The 18757-nt window shown below is 51.6% G+C and overlaps 1 protein-coding gene across 2 annotated transcripts in view; it reads right to left on the bottom strand.

The window, feature by feature from the left end:
• Nucleotides 1-16516, bottom strand: part of EPS8L2 (EPS8 like 2) — a 64747-nt gene extending 48231 nt beyond the window's left edge. Inside the window, exons 1-2 of one of the 2 annotated variants that reach the window (XM_027804121.2) lie at nt 16169-16516; nt 7790-8003 (exon numbers count right to left, since the gene is read on the bottom strand). The gene's annotated coding sequence lies outside the window, so the exon portion shown is untranslated. The remainder of the gene's footprint in view (nt 1-7789; nt 8004-16168) is intronic. The other variant, XM_014279331.3, reaches the window with a different exon arrangement.
• Nucleotides 16517-18757: the final 2241 nt, after the last annotated feature.

Genomic DNA, 18757 nt, shown 5'->3' with positions numbered 1-18757 from the left:
TGCCCACTGCCATCGTATTGAAGGACCTGGCAGATAGGAAGACTACAATCCCATATCAGTCCACTAACAGAACGCCCTTCAGATGTTGGTGAGGCACTGGGATCTGGGTGCTCAGTGCTCCTCAGGTGGCACCAAGAGAGCTAAATTCACACAATCTAAAGATCCCTAAAAGTGCTTGGAGATGGACCCTGGAAACCTGTGGCAGACCTGAGAACTTAACCTGGGTGTCTTGTGTCCTGGCCCAGCCTCCGGATGATGAAACCACCCTTCTCCTGATTTGGTTGCTTTTCTGAACCTGCCAGTAAGGATGCCTGTCAGGGCTCACCAAAAGAAATTCAGACCTGCTCAGTAGGATGTCTACCAAGAACATGTACTCATAAAGAAAACCATCTTTGGGTTAGTCAGAAAGCATCAGGGGAAACCCAAATCCAGAGCAAAGAAGCTGCCAGCCAAACAAATGAACAGGTTGTTGTTGTTGCTGCTCCTTAATAAAAGCAAGGAAGCAAGGATCTTGTCCCATCTGAATTTCCAAACCCTGTCTTTGCAAATCAGGCCTTGCAAATCATGGTGGTTCAGTGGGACCAAGTCAGAACTTCATGACTCTTTTATCGATTTAACCTGTCGCTGGGGATTCCTGGAGAGGGGAACCGGTATTTCTCTGGTGACCCTCGGAGTCCCCATTCTTGTCTGTGTTGTTTGAAATGTTTTTACAGTGCCCCAAGTTTTGGGAAGTGGTGAGTCCTGCTCTTCTTTCCTTCCTCCCTCCCACCCATGGCAGCTTTTCAAGTTATCTTTGTGGTGATGGAGGCACTCGAGATCACAGGTCACTTTGGGAAGATGCTAGCCCCTGTGGAAGAGGTGAGCATGAATGCATGTGTAGTTTTAGGGTGTGCATAGCACGTACCATGTTACAGCAGTTAGTCACAGGCAGCGGGTACAACGTGCTGGGTGTCTGGAAGAAACACTCCCTGTTCTGTACATGCGATTTTTCACATTGTGGGGATTCTCCAGGGGACAAGCACCTGGATAAATGTAACCCAACCCAACAGGTCAGCGCAGGTCTGAGCAGAGAAGAACCAAGTGTTCTTTAGCCTCCATGGGGGAAGCAGTAGCAGCTTTTCTAGACTGAGGCACCTTAGATCTACAGCCACCCCTCTCCCAGGTCTGATGGACCCCGATTACCACTTTTTGTTTGAGTCTCCGCTCCTTATGCGTGGTGCCCTTCCATGCTGTGCCCAGATATTGCAGAGCATCAGGATAAGATTCATACCCGTTGCTGAGGTTCACACCCAAGTAGCCTGTGCCTTGTTCACTTGCCTCCTCAGAAGCAACAATTTGTGCTTAAAAAGTATTTCCTGAGAAAATGTTTAGGTGGACTTCCCAGTGCTGAGAGGGGAACGCCCACAGGCTTGTCCAGCAGCTGGCCTTGGCATGAGCAGTCCCTGGGCGACCACACAGCCCTGCTAGATTGCACTAGAGGTTGGGAGGCAATGCCCAGAAACAAACTGATACCACGGAGCAGAAGTGCCCATCCTTACAAATTCCTGATGGGAGATTCACAAACCGCCTAGAGAGACTGTGGGAAGTTACCCCCCCATGTCCTGCTAAGCACACACATACAGCTTGTGCATGGCTCTTTCCAGTCCGTAGGTGATACGCAAACAGACCTTAATTTTGGTCCAGGTGAGGAGTCCAGGCAGCACTAGAGGCTCTCAGCACGGGAGAGGAAGGCTCTGCAGGCTCGTTGAACCAAACTAGAAGTTTCTGTATTCCTGCCAGAAGGTAAAACCTTCTTTCAAGAAATACAAAAGCAAGTCTAGACAGTGCCTTGCTTTATAAATACCCAGGGAAAATGCACAAATGGCCAGTCTCCAAGATCTTGGATCTTGGGAAAAAACTGGAAACTCACTCCACTACCCTTCTCTGAAAGACTTGTTTGCAGAGTCCCTGTGCTGAGTCACAGCTCCTGAATTTACACTTTTCCTCTCTGTTGGAGGAATCCCGCAGAAGCTGGGTGGAGGAAAAACACGGAGCAGGTTTGAGCTTGCTGTGTGTCTGCTGAGCCTGTTTCCTGCCGGGGTACCAAGCTGAGCATTACCTATGCTTGGGCCGCAGTTCAGCAAGCTTGAGAACCAGGCCCAGAAATAATGAGCCAAATATTAATAGATGCTTTTGGAAGGATGGAAGGAGGCAGATAAGTGTACTTTGTATAAAAGCTCATTAAATGGTTTAAACTAAAAGACCCTAGTTCAAAACTACCCCAGTGGGAGAAAGTGTAATGTGAGTCACTGCACTCCCCAGAAAGAAAAAAATATGACGTGTTCCCTAGGCTTCCCAGGAAAAGAAGAGTGTTGTGGGGTATTTTTGTAGTTTTTTCCTCTGTCCTGTTTTTATTTGTGCCCACTTCTTCTCTGAGCAAAGCCTGTTCCCTTGCCCTGTGCCCAGCAGCACCCAGCAGATGGGAGCTGTGGGAGGCTGGTGCTGGCTGTGGAGCTGCCTGGGAAGGCTGGAGGGCTTCAGCCATCATGCGGTGGTGCTGGCAGGACCTGTGGGCGTAGCGCGCCTGGTACCCAGAAAGTTTGCTGAAGAGATGTGCTGGTTGTTGTCATGCTGAAGGTATCTCTGTCTTGCATCTTTATCCAACACTCCTCAACACCCGCCCCCCCCCCCCCAAAAAAAAAAAAAAAAAAGATCCCCTTTTCCTAGCCTGGTGCTAGACTCCAGGCACTGGATCACTGCTGGCGAGGGGGGTGTAGCTGTGATTTTTAGAAGGGGGGAAGGGTTTGGCGCTGTGACTGTGTCGATGAATGGGATCCTTTCTGTTTTCTCTGTGTAGCAATCAGGACTCGGACATCAGGCCAGTAAAAATAGGGAGTGACTCTCCACGTGTGTGTCATTCTAGAGCAGGACGGATAATGGCCCAAGGCACTACCCTGTTCTGCTCCAGCCCAGCCTGAAGGAGGGTGTTGAATCGCCTCCAAAGCACCAAATCCTGTGCGCAACTGGCAGTGTGCTCGTGTCTCCTGACTGCAAGTGCCGACCCCCAGAGCTGTTCCTCACGTGCACCTCGCTGTATAGTGAGAATATCTCTTATTTCTCTTACAGCTTTTCCAGGCTCAAAGGCATTTGTGAAACAACTGGGAGACTTGGCAAAAGGCTGGCACCAGAGGGGCAACGTGGGCTGGTGGCCAGGGGTGGAGAAGGTGTGAGGGTTCCTGCTGTGTCCCTGCTGCTTCACATAGTGATGTTAAGGCTGAGGACACAGCAAAGTGGTATTCTTCATGGTGGGACTTCAAGGGAAAAAAGCGGATTTGCTCAGGGCTGTCACATCCATACTTGAAAGGTGGTGGTGTGTTTATGCAAAGCACCTGCAGCAAAACTGCTTCTTCCAGAAGCTTTAAAACTATCTGGTCCAGTGTCAGCTGCCACGTCCACACTGACAACACACTGATAATACCGGGGTGCTCCTTGCTAGCTCCTGGTGGGTGTCAGTCATTTATTGCCAGCTGTGGATGTATAGGTAGGTGAGCTAATCACTCAAGTGCCTTAATTGTTCATTAAATGATTGCTTTAATGTGTAAGTACGCTGTGACCCCACCTTGTATTAATACTGTGCAATGCTTACAAGCTAGCCTTAGCAGTCCTGGTTTGTTACTGCTTTTACAGGAGACCTGTAAAGCCTAACAGATAATTTTGGGAAGCCAATTCGTTTTCCACATTACTTCCCAGCAAAAGCCTTTAGCCCCAGGAGGCCCTGTGTTACTTAAACCTGGACATCACTTGCCTGGCTAGTGCCAGCCCAAACAGGGCTGAAATGCTTCAAGGAAAGGTGACAGGGTGGTGTGGCTGCTCCCTCACCGACCCTCAGGAAGGGTGGAAGGACTTTGGTTTGTAAATGAACTCCTCCATGCCGACTGGTTCATGAGCAAGACAGGGGTGTTGATATCAGCGGGACGTTTCCACCACCACCTCCTAAAGGAAGGGCATTTTTGGTCACTCCCTGAAACGCTGATTCACTTGCCTGGCAGAAATTCAGGCATGTCGCCTGACGGTCAGTGTGCCAAGAGCTTTTTCTCCGTTGGAGAAAAGCTTGTTATTAGGCTGAGAGCCACTTTGGGGGCCATGTTTAGCTTCAGTTTGTCTCCAGCATGGTCACCTTGAAGTCTCTGGGGTTGCAGCAAGATGTAGAACATGAATGGTAAATCCTGAACCAAGAAATACTTATTTCCCTGCGCAGGAAGGTCACACCATCCTATCTTTCCCCAAAGAAAGGGAGACAGCTGCAGCCTATCCCCCTCTGTCTATACCAGTGAGTACAGGCATATGGAGAGTGTATTAGGCATATGTATATATAGCAATACAGAGTATATTCACTCTGCTTCCTACTCCTAAATGTCCGCCTACAGCAGCTGGGGCTTAGGGAAGCTAATGCATCAATAATTTTCATTTCCTGCTGTAAAATTCACCCTGGGGTTTTTGCTGGGAGCGTGGGGCAGAAGATTTGAGGGAGGAGATTCATCTCTTGAAAATCACATTTGATGTTTAAGGCTTTTCCAGCTTTCTTAGGCTAATTACGACAATGCCATCTCTTCCCACCCCATTTTGTGCTTCCTACTCATATCCTGTCTGTGTATTTTTGGCTACTTGCTAACAATTCATTTGAGCTAAAACTTGGCACGTGGGAGCTCGGCTCTGAGTGTCACTGCAGGAGAACAAGCGGACATCAGTTTCACCAGCTCAATGACCTGGTGGCAACTGGGCTTTCAGAGACGTGGCAGGGTTCGGATCAGTTTTTGGTGTGGCAGGGGATGGGAGGTGTATTCAGCCCCTTGGAACGCACCTGGGGCTCTGACCTGTTATCTTTCCTTTGATGCAGGCAACAGACACATCTCCCAAACGCTGCGAGCACAGAGGGTGAGCGGGGTCTTGTTCAGGGGCTGCTGCTGGTTCCCTCAATCCTCCCATCCTGGGCTGCCCTGAGATGCCGGCTCACATGCTGGGATCCGCAGCAGGAGCACAGGCAGCCAGAACAGGGCCCAGCCCATGTAACAGAAATAAATGCCCAAGCTGGCAGACTGCAGCTCGCTGCTGGTATATCACTGAGCTCCTGTCTCAGGGTGCTAGCAGCTGGCATCAACAAGGATTCATCAACCACCTGGCGCAGGGGAGCGGGCTGTGCTGCTGAGAGTGGGAATAAGGAAAAAATGGCCATGTGGCAGCATTTGGGCAGTTTTTAGTAGCAGTCTAATCTAGCTTTTTTTTTTCTTTCTTTCTGTTGGTATTTTCATATGTATGTCATGGTAGATTCTATATGGAAAATTGTGATTTATCAGTTTCCAGTCATCTCTGAAAGGCAGAAATGCGAGTTCATCAAAATGTGCTTCTGCTGTCAGTGATTTATTTGTTTTACCTGCAAAATGCTGAGGTTTTTGGGTTCCCACAGAGTCCCCATAGGAACCGTAATGTTCATTGCTGATGCAAAACATGTACTGTTGCAAAACATTTAACCAAACGTTCATGCCCAACTGAGGATAGCCCTGCTTTGGTACTGGATTCAGAAGACAAGATGCACAGTCACAGAAAATGGAGAAAAGAACCAGGTGTTATTCCCAAAAACCCTATGCAGGAGCCCTGCTCTTTTCTTAGGATACAAACTGCACCTCAGAGGTGACATTCCAGCTCACCGGTCTGACAGATGTCTCCTGCATCTCCTTCACTGTGTCTTTTAGACTCTGCAGGGCTCTGCTCCCATCAAGGAAAGGGCACTAGAAAAATTTACCACCTTGCAAAGAGGAACACATGAATGACTACAAGGGGAGGAGCTACCACGGCTGCAGGAGAGGTGCAGTGCAGGAGCCGGAGCTGGAAAGAGCCACAGACTGTCTGCCAGGGGAAGAGCTGCAGTCAGTGCCTGGCATTCCCGTGGGGGATGGACACAAGTGCAGCTGATCCAACTGGGCTCCCTCATTGCCTGCTCGCTCTAACCTCTTTTTAAGCAACTCATCTCTCTGTCGTGTGTGTGGGTCTTGACTGAGCTGTAGTGTTTGGAGCCTTCCGCCAGCAAATCTGCTTGTGTTCCTTGTATTAACCCTTGGGCACGCCACTAGATACAGCAGCGTTACTCTGCTAGATCCTGCTTTTAAACTCCTGCTTGATTTTTACTCCCAAACCTGGGGCTAAAGATGAGCAAATGGTCCTGACTCTGCCTTAGCAACTTGCACCATACCGTGATGAATTACAGTCTTGGTTCCAGGAGCAGCTTCAGCACTTCCCAGCCTCCCGCTGTCCCTGGCCACCACCTCATTGATCATCCTCAGCAACTGCATGCCAGAGCACTCCAACCTAGAGCAGGAACCAATGGGGCTTGAACCTCGCTCCCCCCACATGTGCATTTTTTTTAACTCGCTGGTTTATTTTCCAGCCTGATCAGCTCCAGAATCTGACCTGCAGCCCAGCCCTACAAGCCCTTGTGCCGGCACATGAAGGAGCACCATGGGGGTGCAAGCAGCTGGGAACCCCTGCATGCCTGCAGGTGAACCCTGGGCTTTTACAGGGTCATCATCTCTCACCTGGGTTGATTTCCCATGTTTGGGCTTTCAGTAAAGCTACTAAGCTCTGTGGATGAGGCTGGCAGGAGGGTTTTTTTGCGGCATGAGCAGCCAGTTACACAGTAACCAGAATGGTCCCGTGAGAGAGCATTCCAAAAACAAACAAACAAACAAAAAGTTCCCTTTGTTTCATTTAGAATAGAAGGATGTGTGAGGCTGGCTTTATCAAAAGAATTTAAATGGCAGTTTCTAATCTAACAGTGCAGAAATGTTTTAACAATCTTGCCACAAAAAAATTAATCTCCTGCAAGGGCAAGGAGGAAAAAGCATAATTGGTTCCTGCAGCAGAGGCCTGGGATGAGAGCCTGTGGGGGCTGGGCTGGGAGAAACCAGGAGTGATTGCAAGGCTGGGAAGGGGAGAGAGGAGTTTCCTGCAATATCTTGAGGAAAGGTTTCACTAGTTGCTTCTGCATGCCCCAGGGATTTCCAGTCCCAAAAAACTAAAGCTGTGCACAGACATGGAGGTGATGTTTTCTGCTGTGGGAACATCAGCCCTATGGAGCAGGTTGCCCAGAGAAGTTGTGCCGTCTCTGTTCTTAGAGATTTTTCAAGAACAGGCTGAGTAAAACCCTGTGTAACCTGTACTGATTTCAGAGCTGACCATGCTTCGGGTTGGATGAGAGAGCTTCTGAGGTCCCTTCTGGCCTGAAACACCCTGTGATCTTCAAAAAGGAGAGGAGGGAGAAGAAAGCCCTTTTATGCCAGGTGGACAAGCTGTGTTTGCAAGGGTTGGGGCTATTGGAGAGTGGCATGCGGTTACGCCAACACAGGCCACGTGGATTCTCCTGCAGCCAAAGGAGGCAGCAGGGGTGGTGTTTACCACAACCTGTGTAGCTCTCCTCACTGTGCTTGAGCGGTCTTTAGGGTACCTTGATCCTTACATGAGCTACAGGTTTATGGGTCACCTCTGGAGCAAGGAAAGGTTTGCAGAAGCAGGGTTTTGCCTAAACACGCACATTGTAGAACCTGGGGTATTCTGGGAAGGACATTTTGAAGGAAGGGGCAGGTGGCCCTGGAGCACAGGGCTTTGAGAGGAACAAGGAAGCCTCTGGCTGAACAGAGAAACCAAAGTAATTTATCCTTCGTGTCAGCAAATACCAGCTTTCCTGACAGCAGAGGTGCAGCCCTGTTAGCCAGCCCCCCTGTGCAGTTCTTCTTCAACTGTAGACGAATATACGTACTTGTCATTTTTAGCCCTTCCATTGATTTCTCTTCATGGCCTGGCTGTGGCGGGTCACAGCCCTCCTGCCCACAGCAGTCTACAAGAGGCTATTGCCAACCTTTCATGGAGATGCTCTTCCAGCCTGTGCAGCCATGGTGCATCTTGGCTGGTGGTGCTCACTTGGGCTGGAACAAGGTGCTGTTCCTGGTTCTCCTCAGTCCTTCCCTGTGGGACTGAATATCAGCAAGAGATTAGTGTGGGCCTACTGCTGAGCTGGGTGTCATGAGCTTTTCAAGTCCTCCTTTAGCTTGAGTTGTTGGGGGACAGGATTCTGAGACAAGAGGACCTGTGTGCCAGGCACCCACGCGGCACTGGAGCGGAGCACGGCCCCTGCAAGCAGCATCTTGGCAGCCACATGCACTTGTCTTGGCAAGGACCGATCATGTTGGAACCAGCGTCACACACTGTGCTCTAGGGAAAATACCAGGGACTGCCGAGGGTGGTGACAGCCCAGCGCTCTCCCACAGCCTTCTCCACTGCTTTAGAGCCTTCTAACCTTTGACCATTTGCTCGTAAGGTCTTGGCAGGCAGGGACCAGAAAGCAGGAGTGTCTCAGGGCTTGTGCCAGCTGTGGAGCAGATGTTCTGGGGACCTGTCTGGTCTAGTTTGCATGTGACTACAGCAGGCGGGCTTTGACCGCTCAGCTTGTTTCTTTCAGCCACCCTCGGTCCTCACTTCCGAGGCTGTGATTAAACTCGCACGACATTTCCTACAATTGAGCAGTTGCTAGGGCTGGAGCGTCTCTCCTCCCTTCCAGCCTCCCTTTTGGCTCAGAGGAGCTAGACAGCTGCCTGGACATGGGGCGATCCATCACCTCTCCCATCACCCGTGCTCGGTTCCTGCTTGGGTGGCAGGCTGGGAGTGCATGCATGGCTGTAGCACATGTGGATGCCCAGAGGAGAGGACAAGAACAGGACAGGTACACGGGGAGCCTCTCTGCAAAGTTTCCCAGCCTCCAGCAGTGGGATTTAAGAACTCTCGGTACCCTTTTTCATCCCTGAATTTGTCCAACTGCTTTTGGCCAATCCGCATAAACTTTTGACATCCTGAATGGCCTGTGGCAAGATGCTCTGCAGCTCGGCTCTGCATGGTGCGCTCAGCTGTCTCCTTTTGTTTGTGCCGCACTTGCCAGCTGCCAGTTTCATGGGATGCCCCCTAGCCCTGTTATCAGTAAACAACTGTTCCCTTATTCTGTGTCTCCATGCCACGGGCAGTGTTGCAGGTGTCGAGGCAAACAGCACCTCAGCTGTCTCTCTTCCAAGTTGAAGAGTATTGGAAGTTTCGTAACAAGTCACATATCCGTGGAGCCCTTCCTTCTTTATTTTTAAGCTCGGAGCAGACGCAGCAGTGCAGAGGAGCGGTGCGTAAAGGGCGCTTCCATGTCAGGAGGATTGCTCAGACTGCTGATGGCCTGACCACACCTAGGGTGTTACCTGCTCATACTGGCAAAGGCCAGCAATAAGCAGCTCTCGTACATTTACTCTCAATTTATCCTGTTGAACCTGCTCCTGTCTAGTTTAGTGCAGCAGCTGCTCTGACTGAGCTGCAGCTTTTCTGGCAATTTTTTTTTTTTCAGCTGGTGAAATTTTGTCAATTTTTTTTTTTTCTCCAAGGAGTAGCAACTCACAGCAATGAACCTGACAGTCCTATGGATCTACAGTTAACCCTGAGAGCCTTTCATATCACATTTACTCTCCTGCCCTGACTCTTCTGTTGCAAAAATCAAGGGGAAAATCCAACCCAAGGTTTTCCCTATGTTATTCACATCCAACCCGCTCTGGCTTTGAGTGCCTGGTTGGAGTGAGCATGTGCCTGGGTGCTGGGCTGGACCCTCCCTTCACCAGCTTGGGTTCTCTGCTATCAAAACTCCCCAGGGCCAGCTGGAGAATGCTGACTTACACCTTTTGACTTCAAGTGGGGCAAACTGCTGTTTCCATCTCTTGGGTGTACTACTGTCCTCCTGCAATTTAGAAGGGTTTGTGTTTGCAGATGTTGGAAAAATAGAGGTGAATCAGCAGTGCACCTGCCTGCGTGGTCAGGTACCAAGCCCATCTGGAGATCATCTAGAGATGCTGGCGCATGTGCCTGGTGGTACCAGACTCCTTCCCCTGCCAGCCCAAGGGACCTGACTGTCCTCCCACGTGGAGCTGAGCATGGCTCAAGCCTGTTGAAGTCTATCTAATTCCAGTCAGAGGATTTACTTGGGTGCAGCCTGGGATGCACTGTCCATCACAGAAGTCCTGCCTGGGTCAGATATTAAAGGCTGGAGTCTCAGCAAGGGACAATTTGCCAAACTCTACTGTGGTCAGCGTACATTGACTGAAGAGCCATCCCCTACCACCTAACCTTACACCAGGCAAGCAACGCTCACACCTGCAGGCTACCTGAGTACATGTTATTCCTCTTCCTTCTTCAGAGAATTTTGGAAGTTCCATATCTCATCCTAGAAGCAATGCCAGGAGCATCCCATACTGAAAACAAGACTAACTGCCTTGCTGTGTGGAAGTCAGTGCTACAGATTAACCTGCGGGAATGGCCAGGGACGAGTCCATTCACTTCTTCCCCAGAGGAAAGCATTAATATCTTTCTAGGGAACAGAGTGGTTTTAATTAGTGCTCCCTTCTGCATAAAGCCTGGCTCTCCTACTCTGTCTCCTCAGATGAACACAGCTATAATTAAGAGGCAACAGTGTCAGGAATAAGAGCAGGCTCCAGCCTGTGATTTATTACGGGATGTCATGGGTGCAATTACCTTTCTCGCTTCTCCTCTCTCCAGTGTTTTTGTAAAGTGGATTAGTGATGAAAGCAGTGTCTCAGGCTCAGGCAAATGGACACCTCTGTGTTTATCCACAGCACAGACAGAGCAAAGGCAGAGTCACTGCTTCTTTCTCCATAAAGTGACCAGTGAAAGCCTCAAACCTGACTTGGAGGATTTAGTGTCCACAAGGTTCAGTTCTGGCCTAAGCCCCAACCCCCTGTGAGCAACGCCTTGACCAAGGGCAGCACCTACTCGCACCCTCCTTATTGCCAACCTTCTCCTGTCGGCAGTGGTAGGGTGAGGGGGGACCCCCAAGGAGTCCTGTTGGCGGTAATGAGGAGTGAACGGCAGACCAGGACAAGCCACTTTGCATAGTCCACAGCAGTGAGATGGGTCAGGGTTTGGGTTTTGCTTTGTGTTTGCTGGTGCTGCGATCTGGAAGAGCCCCTGGTTTTGGGTGGCAGCTCGTTCTCCTGGCAGCCAATATCTCTAACGCATGAAGAGGTTAGGACTGTCTTGGCTCCCAGATAGTTCCTGCTTCTGGTCATCTTCAGCAAGGGGAAAGTTACATGTAAACAGTCCGGGAGAGGGTGATGTTGACTTGGACTGTGCCTGTGCGCTTGATCTTAATTGCTGTCCCACCAGCAGCAGTTATTTCACTTTTTGAATTACTCAGCAATGGTGAGCATTACAGCTGGGTGGCTGAACTTTGATTTATTGCCATTCAGATGGTCTGCACTTTACCTTTGTAGGATGTAAATCTGGACAGATTGAGACTGATAAGGCAGAAGGGGAAAAAGAAGAAGGAAGCATGAAGAACAAAATTTGAACAAGTTCAAATTATGAAAAGCTTTTTGGGGCCAGTACCCCAACGGGAAACCAAAAAAGGGAAAGCTGGCCCTTTCCAAGGTGGTGTTTGAAGTCCACAGCCCACCAAATGTGGAGAGTTACTGCTCTACTGGCCATCGGAAGAGCTGCCATCAACTAGGGCAAGCCTGGGCTGGAGGCCTGTGAGCCATGAGGGCTTGTTTGTGCCACAGCTGCCCATCATGACAGCCAGGGCTGTTGCAAAATGTTATCTGCTGCCCCTTTCTGACCTGGGTCTTGATGCCTATTGCCCTGGAGGTGCTCAGCTCCTCCATCCCAGCTGAAATGCCTAAGAGAAGCCAGGGCAGCATCTTGGGGTGTGGGAGAGGAGAGATGAATAGGTGGGCTAATGCCTCAGGGTGTGAAGACCCAGCTGCGGTCTGGATGTGGGAATGTGCCCCTGGCACCTGAGATGAGGGTTTCTGGTACGTGAGATGTGTTGGCCCATCTCAGCAGGGTAAGGAGAATCTTGGTGGGAGATGCTTGTGAGCGAGGATGATTTGTGACCCTTCTCTGTAGGCAGCGATGGATGAAAAGGCACGGAGCATCCTGAGCAGGCCCTTGCTGCTGTGTCAGCTGGGGCTGCACCTTGCCGCCTGCTCTGACACAGAGCAGCCCAGCCTTGGCCTCTTGCCTTGTGCAGATGCAAGGGTCCCCCTAATCCAACCATGACTGCAGGGACAGCCACCTCTGGGATGCACTTGGTGCTTCAAAACAAACTGGAGCCAAAGCAGCTTGTCTGGCTACTTCAGTTGCAGTTCCAGGGCAGCTGAACAGGCAGAGCCTGTGACTCCCCACCTCTGGCTTCCTTTTCCCATGGGTTGGGAAGCTTTTGGTCTTCTCCCTCAGCAGAACTTTAGTGGCAGTGAGCACGTTGCAGTCATGCCCTTGGGAGCATTTGGGGAATGGGAACAAGGGCTGGGCTCTCCTGGGCAATTGCAGTGCAGGTGAATGGGGAAGATCTCCAAACCGGTCCAGCGCTCAGCTACACACCCTTCCCTCCCTTCTTAATTGCAATTCCTCCTGATATAGCTGGATCACCAGGAAATAAAAATACCAGGGCTTTTTTGATTAACCTGCCCTCCCTGGCATCATGCATTTCAAGTTTGCTGGCGGCACCATCCCCAGCCCAGGAGAAGGGAAGCCTCTCGCTCCCTTGGGAAAGGATGAACTCTCGCCTTGTGCACAGAGTTAGCTTTGTTCATGTGGGAGCAGCGCAACATCACTAGTGTGTGGGGGGCAGCATCAATGTGTGGGATCAGCTCTCTCCGGGAAGCCCTTGGACTCCTCTTGGCACGGATCTGATGCAGGGGAACTAAATATTTTAGGGATGGGTGACAGCATGCTTATTCCCTGAGCTTGCCATTTCAAAACCTCTGCAAATGGAGTTGCTGTTCACAGCTTCTCCACTACATGAAAATCCTGAACGCGCCTCTCTGCTGTAATGCTGACAGATGAAAAGCTGTGTGGTCTTGTGGGCAGGTGGAGATCTGGGAGTCCTGTTGTGATCTGGGGCCTCTTGGGCCCCCTTGGATCTCGTCTCCTGTGTCACTCAGGCATTGTGCAGTGCCTGGCACCATTTCTGATGGTGCAAGGACTCATCTATAACATGGCTGGGTGAGTGGGGAGGGTTTTTGAAGGTACCATCCTTCCCCTCCCTTCGAGTGGGAGGCTTGAATACCTCTTGGGCAGGCAGGTGGGTATTTCCCTGGGCACCTGCTGAACCTTGGCCAAAGCAAGGTGGTTCAGGAGGCCGTGCTGGCACAGTTAAGTGTTGCTAGATCTGCCTGGTGCTGCATAGCTGCTGCTGATCCAGGCAGTCACCCTGCTGCTGATAAAACCTTACCACAGTGTGGGAAACCATCTGTCACTATGGAAGTCTGTGGACCTTCCATGGCATTTCTGCTTGGGTGGCTTGTAAGGCCTGAGGATTTTTAAAGGGTGCTTATTTCATTGCCAGTCACATCAAACTCATAGGCTAAAGGCTGTGCACTAACATCTGCCCTGGAGTTAAGGGCAGTGCTGCTGACCACTGTTAGGTAAAGTGGATGTGAGGCCAGACTTCAGCCCCACACAAGGAGAAGACTGCTGAGTCTTCATCAAAACCACAGGCCTGCTCTGACCTAGCACTTCCAGGGAGACCATGGCACAGAAGACAGGACGCAAGTAGAGTGTGTGACGGAGACAAAATAGCACCCCAGGATCCAGCCCTCTGGGAATAATACTCTGAGGCTCCCCAACGCACTCAACTCCGGGTGCAAAGGCTATTTTATATGGATGTTTCTCAAGCCCATGCAAGCCAACGCGTATGTTCTCCCTGTTTCACTCCTTTCTTTGTCTGCCACAAGGACTGAAACCTCCGGAGTCCTTTAGCGCAGTAGGTTCTCTTCTGAATCTCTTTCACTTCTAGCCTGAATTATCCTGTGACCCTATGAAAAGCATTCTGTTTTCCAGCACATTCAAAGCCACCTTGTCAAGGGTCAGATGCTAACAAACATCTGGCAGATTTGGCCCCAAGGCCATCTCCCAGCAGTGTCTCCTGCTCTGGACATACAGCCAAAGCGGAGCTAGCAGGCCTGGGTTCCTCTGTGCAACCCGTGCCTGGCTCTTCACGCCCTTGGCTGACTCTGGGCAGGCAGCCACAGCAGGACAGCCCAACAAAAGGGTAGCCACTGTTAATGTTACCGCAGACAGTGTCTTCTCCGCTATTCACCTGCGCGCACACAAGCGAGCTGCCACCCAAGTTGGCAAGCTGGTCTGTACAGACCAGGTGCCTGCATCCATGAGAGCTGGGCAGGCGAAGCCCCAGAAGCAACAATCTGTAGGACCCGTTTCACCAGGCTCAGGACCAGGCTTTGCCGCTCTGACTGATGGGGAGCTGTTTGCCATCAGCAAAGGTGGGCACTGAAGGAGAGAGCCTGTCTGCCTCTGTGACACAGAGCCCGTGGCCCAGAAGAAATTTCCTCCTTGTGCTGTGCAGCGGCTGGGCTGTTCACCTCTCCGGGTGTCTTTGCCCACTCTGACACTGGGTGCTGACCGGCAGAGGGGCAGAAAGCCAAGGACTGGAAGCTTGTCTTGGCAAACTGCTCTATCACACCAAGCAAACAGTCGTGCGTGCGTGCACACACAGCAGCTGGGCTTCACCATCTTTCACAGCTGTTTCCTTCCCGGGACTTCACCAACATCCACTTCAGTGATGCCAGCACTCAAATTTTTCTCAGGTGCCCAAAACGCCCCCCGGTCCCTCTAAGCTCTATATACAACAGACTCCCTCTGCCCTGCAGAGTACAGCAAAGCAAATCCTGCACTGGACCACCTGCATATGCTGGAGGGCTGGGATCCAGCTGAAAGAGCAGCAGATCCCTGGCCAGCCTGGCTTCCTAACACTTCAGTGGTGGAAACCAGCAGCAGGCATGACCCAGGCCTAACTGCATCAGGGACTGAGCTGTTAGCGTTATCCCAAATACCAATTAAAGCCTTGGTTTTAAACAGGGCGAAGCAATGACCTTTGCCACTTACTGACACGTTCCCACAGTGGATCCCAAGTCCTTCTCACAGTCCTGTTTTAAAGGACACCTTGATTCAATACCGCTGCCTGCCCTTTCTGTGGGTGAAAAACTATTTTTTCTTCCTGATAAACTGAAAACTCAATCGCTTAACTGACCAGAGCCAGGAATGTGCTACCGCATGCGGCATTTGCAGGTGAAACCCCGCTCAGGTCTCTGCTTCAGCCAGCCAGGCTGTTGTGTGTCAGCTGCAGGCTGAGCCTGTTGCTGTCATGTCTTTTAACTCAGAAAAAGTCCTTCACAGGGGCAGATCCCACCAAAGCAGCCCAGTGCTGATGCTCCCAGAGAAGCAACCACTGAAGGATCTGATCCCTGTTATGGCATTCGCTTCATGCAGCATTTCAGAGCAGCCCAGCGATGAAAGCGTTACTCCCCGTTGCCCTAATTACAGTAGGGCAATCACCATATTTTACTACTGTCTCACAATTATTTCCAGCATTTAAAAATAATGTCAGTCAAATCATTTGTCCCTGAGCCTTGTCCTCGGTGGAGTTTGCACTGTCATTTCCCAACAAATAAGTGAAAGGGGACAGGAGAGCTGCGCTCCAGTTCGTTAATGCTGGCGAAAGCTCACAGGGACCAGAGCTGTCACCCAAGCAAGCGGGGCAGCTTCGAGTGAGTCTCCCCTCCATTCTGAAGTAGGGTGATGAATCTTGCCAAGGTCACAGGCAGGCAGAGCTCACCCACCAAGAGCAGCAGCTCACTGAGGTGCCCGGTGAGGAACTGCAAAAAATTCTCTCCACATGCATCCTGAAAGGAGGAAACCCCGAGGTTTGCAAACAAACAGCTGCTCAAAACTACCGATTTCAGACTTCGTTAGGAACAACAACAACAACAAAAAAACCACCAAAAAACAAACCCCGCTCTGTGCCAGACAGATATTTTGCTGCCAAGAAAGTGCCACCTACTGGGTCTGTTCCGGTGGGGATATGCAAGAACGGGAAACAAATGCAGAAAAAGTAATGCTGGAAAAATTATGGTTTTTCACCCTTTTAACAGAAAAGCAACCTAAAACTACACACTGACAGTTATCGCAGCCGCACCCCCCTCTGCAGTCACGCTCCCTCCGCAGCTGAATCAACCAGACTTTTGAAGTAGATAAGTGCTGGGGTGGGGGGAGGGGGGGATGTGAAGTTTTAGGGACTTACCAATGCTGAGAAGCCGCTTTCGTCTCCCGCAGTTCCCTCGTCTCCTGTGCGTCCTCTCCCAGTTAGCCGTGCCCTCCTAGTTCAATCCTGCTGCCATTCCCTGGCAGCCAAGCTCCCTCTGCCTCCCTGCGCGGCGCTTTGCCTGCGAGCCTGTGCCCCAGCCCAAACGGTGGAAGCGAGAGCAAGGCAGAGCCCACCCAAAGCACCAGCCTGGGGGTCCCCTTGCTGCTGGCTTTCCTCTGCCCTTTCGTCCTGGTGCCGCTCGCCCCGGTTGTCTGAGAGCAGGTGACAGAGGTTTCTTGGCAGAGGAGAGGGGAGGGGAGGGATGTGGAGGCAGCGAGAGGTGGAGCTGGGACCCGGAGCAACAGGTTACTGTATAACTAGGAGCCGGTGGCCCTGGCGAGCCGGCTGCGTCCCCCCAAGGTGCCAGGGGCACCTGGGGCCCTCGCCCACTCCTGCTGCAAGGGGACCCAAAGCTGAGCCGAGGTGCTGACTGAGAGGGACGTGTTAAAGTTCAGTTTTCTTTTGCCTGAGAACATTTCGTACCCAAGGGGGAGGCTGAAGGCAGCGAGGGGTGGCAAAGGAGCGCTTGGAGCTCGGTTTTCCATTGCCAGTGAGGGAGGGGACTCGCTGCCTGAGCACCTCATGGGGGGAACAAGGCACCTTTTGTGCAGCCCAGTGCTCTCCTCCGTGGCTCCGCACTAGCTTGCGGGTTGTTTTCCTCCAGCTTCCCTCCGCCTGCTTTCCCTGCCCTGACATCTGCAGCGGGGAAAGGTGGTGTGAGGTGGAGAGGGCAAAACGTCCTCTCTCTCCAGGTCCCCGAAGCAGTGAGGTGAGGAGCAGAACCCCTTTTGGGGTACCCCACAGCGTGGAACTTTGCTTCTTAGTGTCACATGGCCATAAAGCCCCTCGTCTTGCCCCACACTTCAGCTCCTGGCATAGGCAAAGGTGTAAGGTAGCTTTGGTGGAGCTGTGCCATGGTTACGGCGGGGAGAGGGAAGTAATTGTTAAACCCACCTTTGGGGGAACCAAGGTGAAGCAGTTGCAGTGGCATAGGAGTGGGTGAGGGGCTCACTGGCCTTGGGTGAGAAGGCAGGCGAAGGCTTTGACATCGGCACAGTGCAGCCTGAGTGGGGCTTGCTCTTCAGCAGGAGATGCTCCTTGTTGGCTCTGCTGGGGTGACCACCATACGCAGGACCCTGTTATTCACACATGTGTGCCCATGTGCTGGAGAGAAGCTGCACATGACCCTTTTGGCCATTGCAGGGAGCGTTCCCGTGCCACGGCAGGGTTGTGTGAGCCCTCCCCTGCAGATGTCTGAGTGAGTGTGATGTCATCGGTGGTGTCAGGAGTGGGACCACCGTCCCCTTTTTACCAGGGCCTCAGGTGGGGCACAGAGAAAGCAAGAACCACTTCTTGCTGGGGTAGGAGAGGTCGGACTTGAGCTTCAGCCCTTGACTTGTGGTGAATGTTGCTCCTGTGCTCTCTGGGAAGGATATCTTTAGAGGCTCCAGTTTTGTCACATAATCTCTTGTTACTCCTCTCTTGCTCTTCAAAAGCCAGAGGGAAATTTTAAAAGATGTCCAGGCCACTTCTGTGAGACTGTAGAGAGGTTGGTCAAGTTCTGCTCAGGGTCGGTCCTGCTGCCAGCTCAGCCCTGCAGATGGTGTGACTGGGGGCCAAGAGGGACCCTGAGCTCTGGGAAACGGTCTGTTGCATGGGCAGGCTTATTACACCTAGTTTCGTTAGTCTTAAAATTTAACATTTTGGAAAACAATGGGATCAGCTCATGAGCTGATCGTTAAGCTGGAAAATATCAGCTGAATGTATGGGTCTTACAGACTCATCTGGTTACCCAGTCCTCTCCAAAAAATGGGGCTTTTGAGAGCATTTTATTAAAGTGCATGTGTATTGCGGGCCTCCCCACGATATATGTTGAACCTATGGACTGTACATGCCAGAGAGACCCCTTGTCACTGGGGCCCTGGGGAAGAAATAGCTGCAACTCTGACACTAGAGAAAGAAATAAGAAGATGCTTCCCCACCACGGGACACAGGTCTGGAGGAAGCCCAGCTTCCTTAACCTGGTGCTTGCCAAGTTCCCTGCTGCTGTGGTTTTCTGCGGTGCCTGCCATGCTATGGGGGCCAGCGCTCGGCTTGCTGCCTGGCCCCTGGCCAGAGCCGTGCGGGGGGAACCGCCCCGCATGAGTTACTGCAGGAGGAATGCGGCCGGGTGAGCTGGATGGGCAGGGGGAGAGAAAGTTCTCTGTGTGACAGTTATGATTTTGGCAGCTTGGTTTTGACAGAACAACCTCTTCTGCCGCGGGAGAATGTGAACCGATACTCGGTGTGACGAACCCACCCAGTGCCCTGTCATCCTCCTCGCTCTGGTGTCAGTGAGACCCCAGGGGGATCTCAGTACAGGATGTGCTGTGAGAACATGGCCAGCCCTAGGACAAGCAGCGCTTGGAGGATGCCAGCCACACCACCCAGCAGGGGAAGGGGCATCGGTTCAACAGAAGGGAATCACGGTGGGAACATCAGCTGTGCCAGAGCCCGGTGAGCCTTGCTGGCTGAAAGGTTTTGTGC

This window comes from Falco cherrug, chromosome 10 (genome assembly GCF_023634085.1).
Source record: "Falco cherrug isolate bFalChe1 chromosome 10, bFalChe1.pri, whole genome shotgun sequence".
Lineage (NCBI taxonomy): Eukaryota > Metazoa > Chordata > Aves > Falconiformes > Falconidae > Falco > Falco cherrug.
Note: the sequence above shows the minus strand (reverse complement) of the source record. Positions and strands in the feature narration are given on the sequence as shown.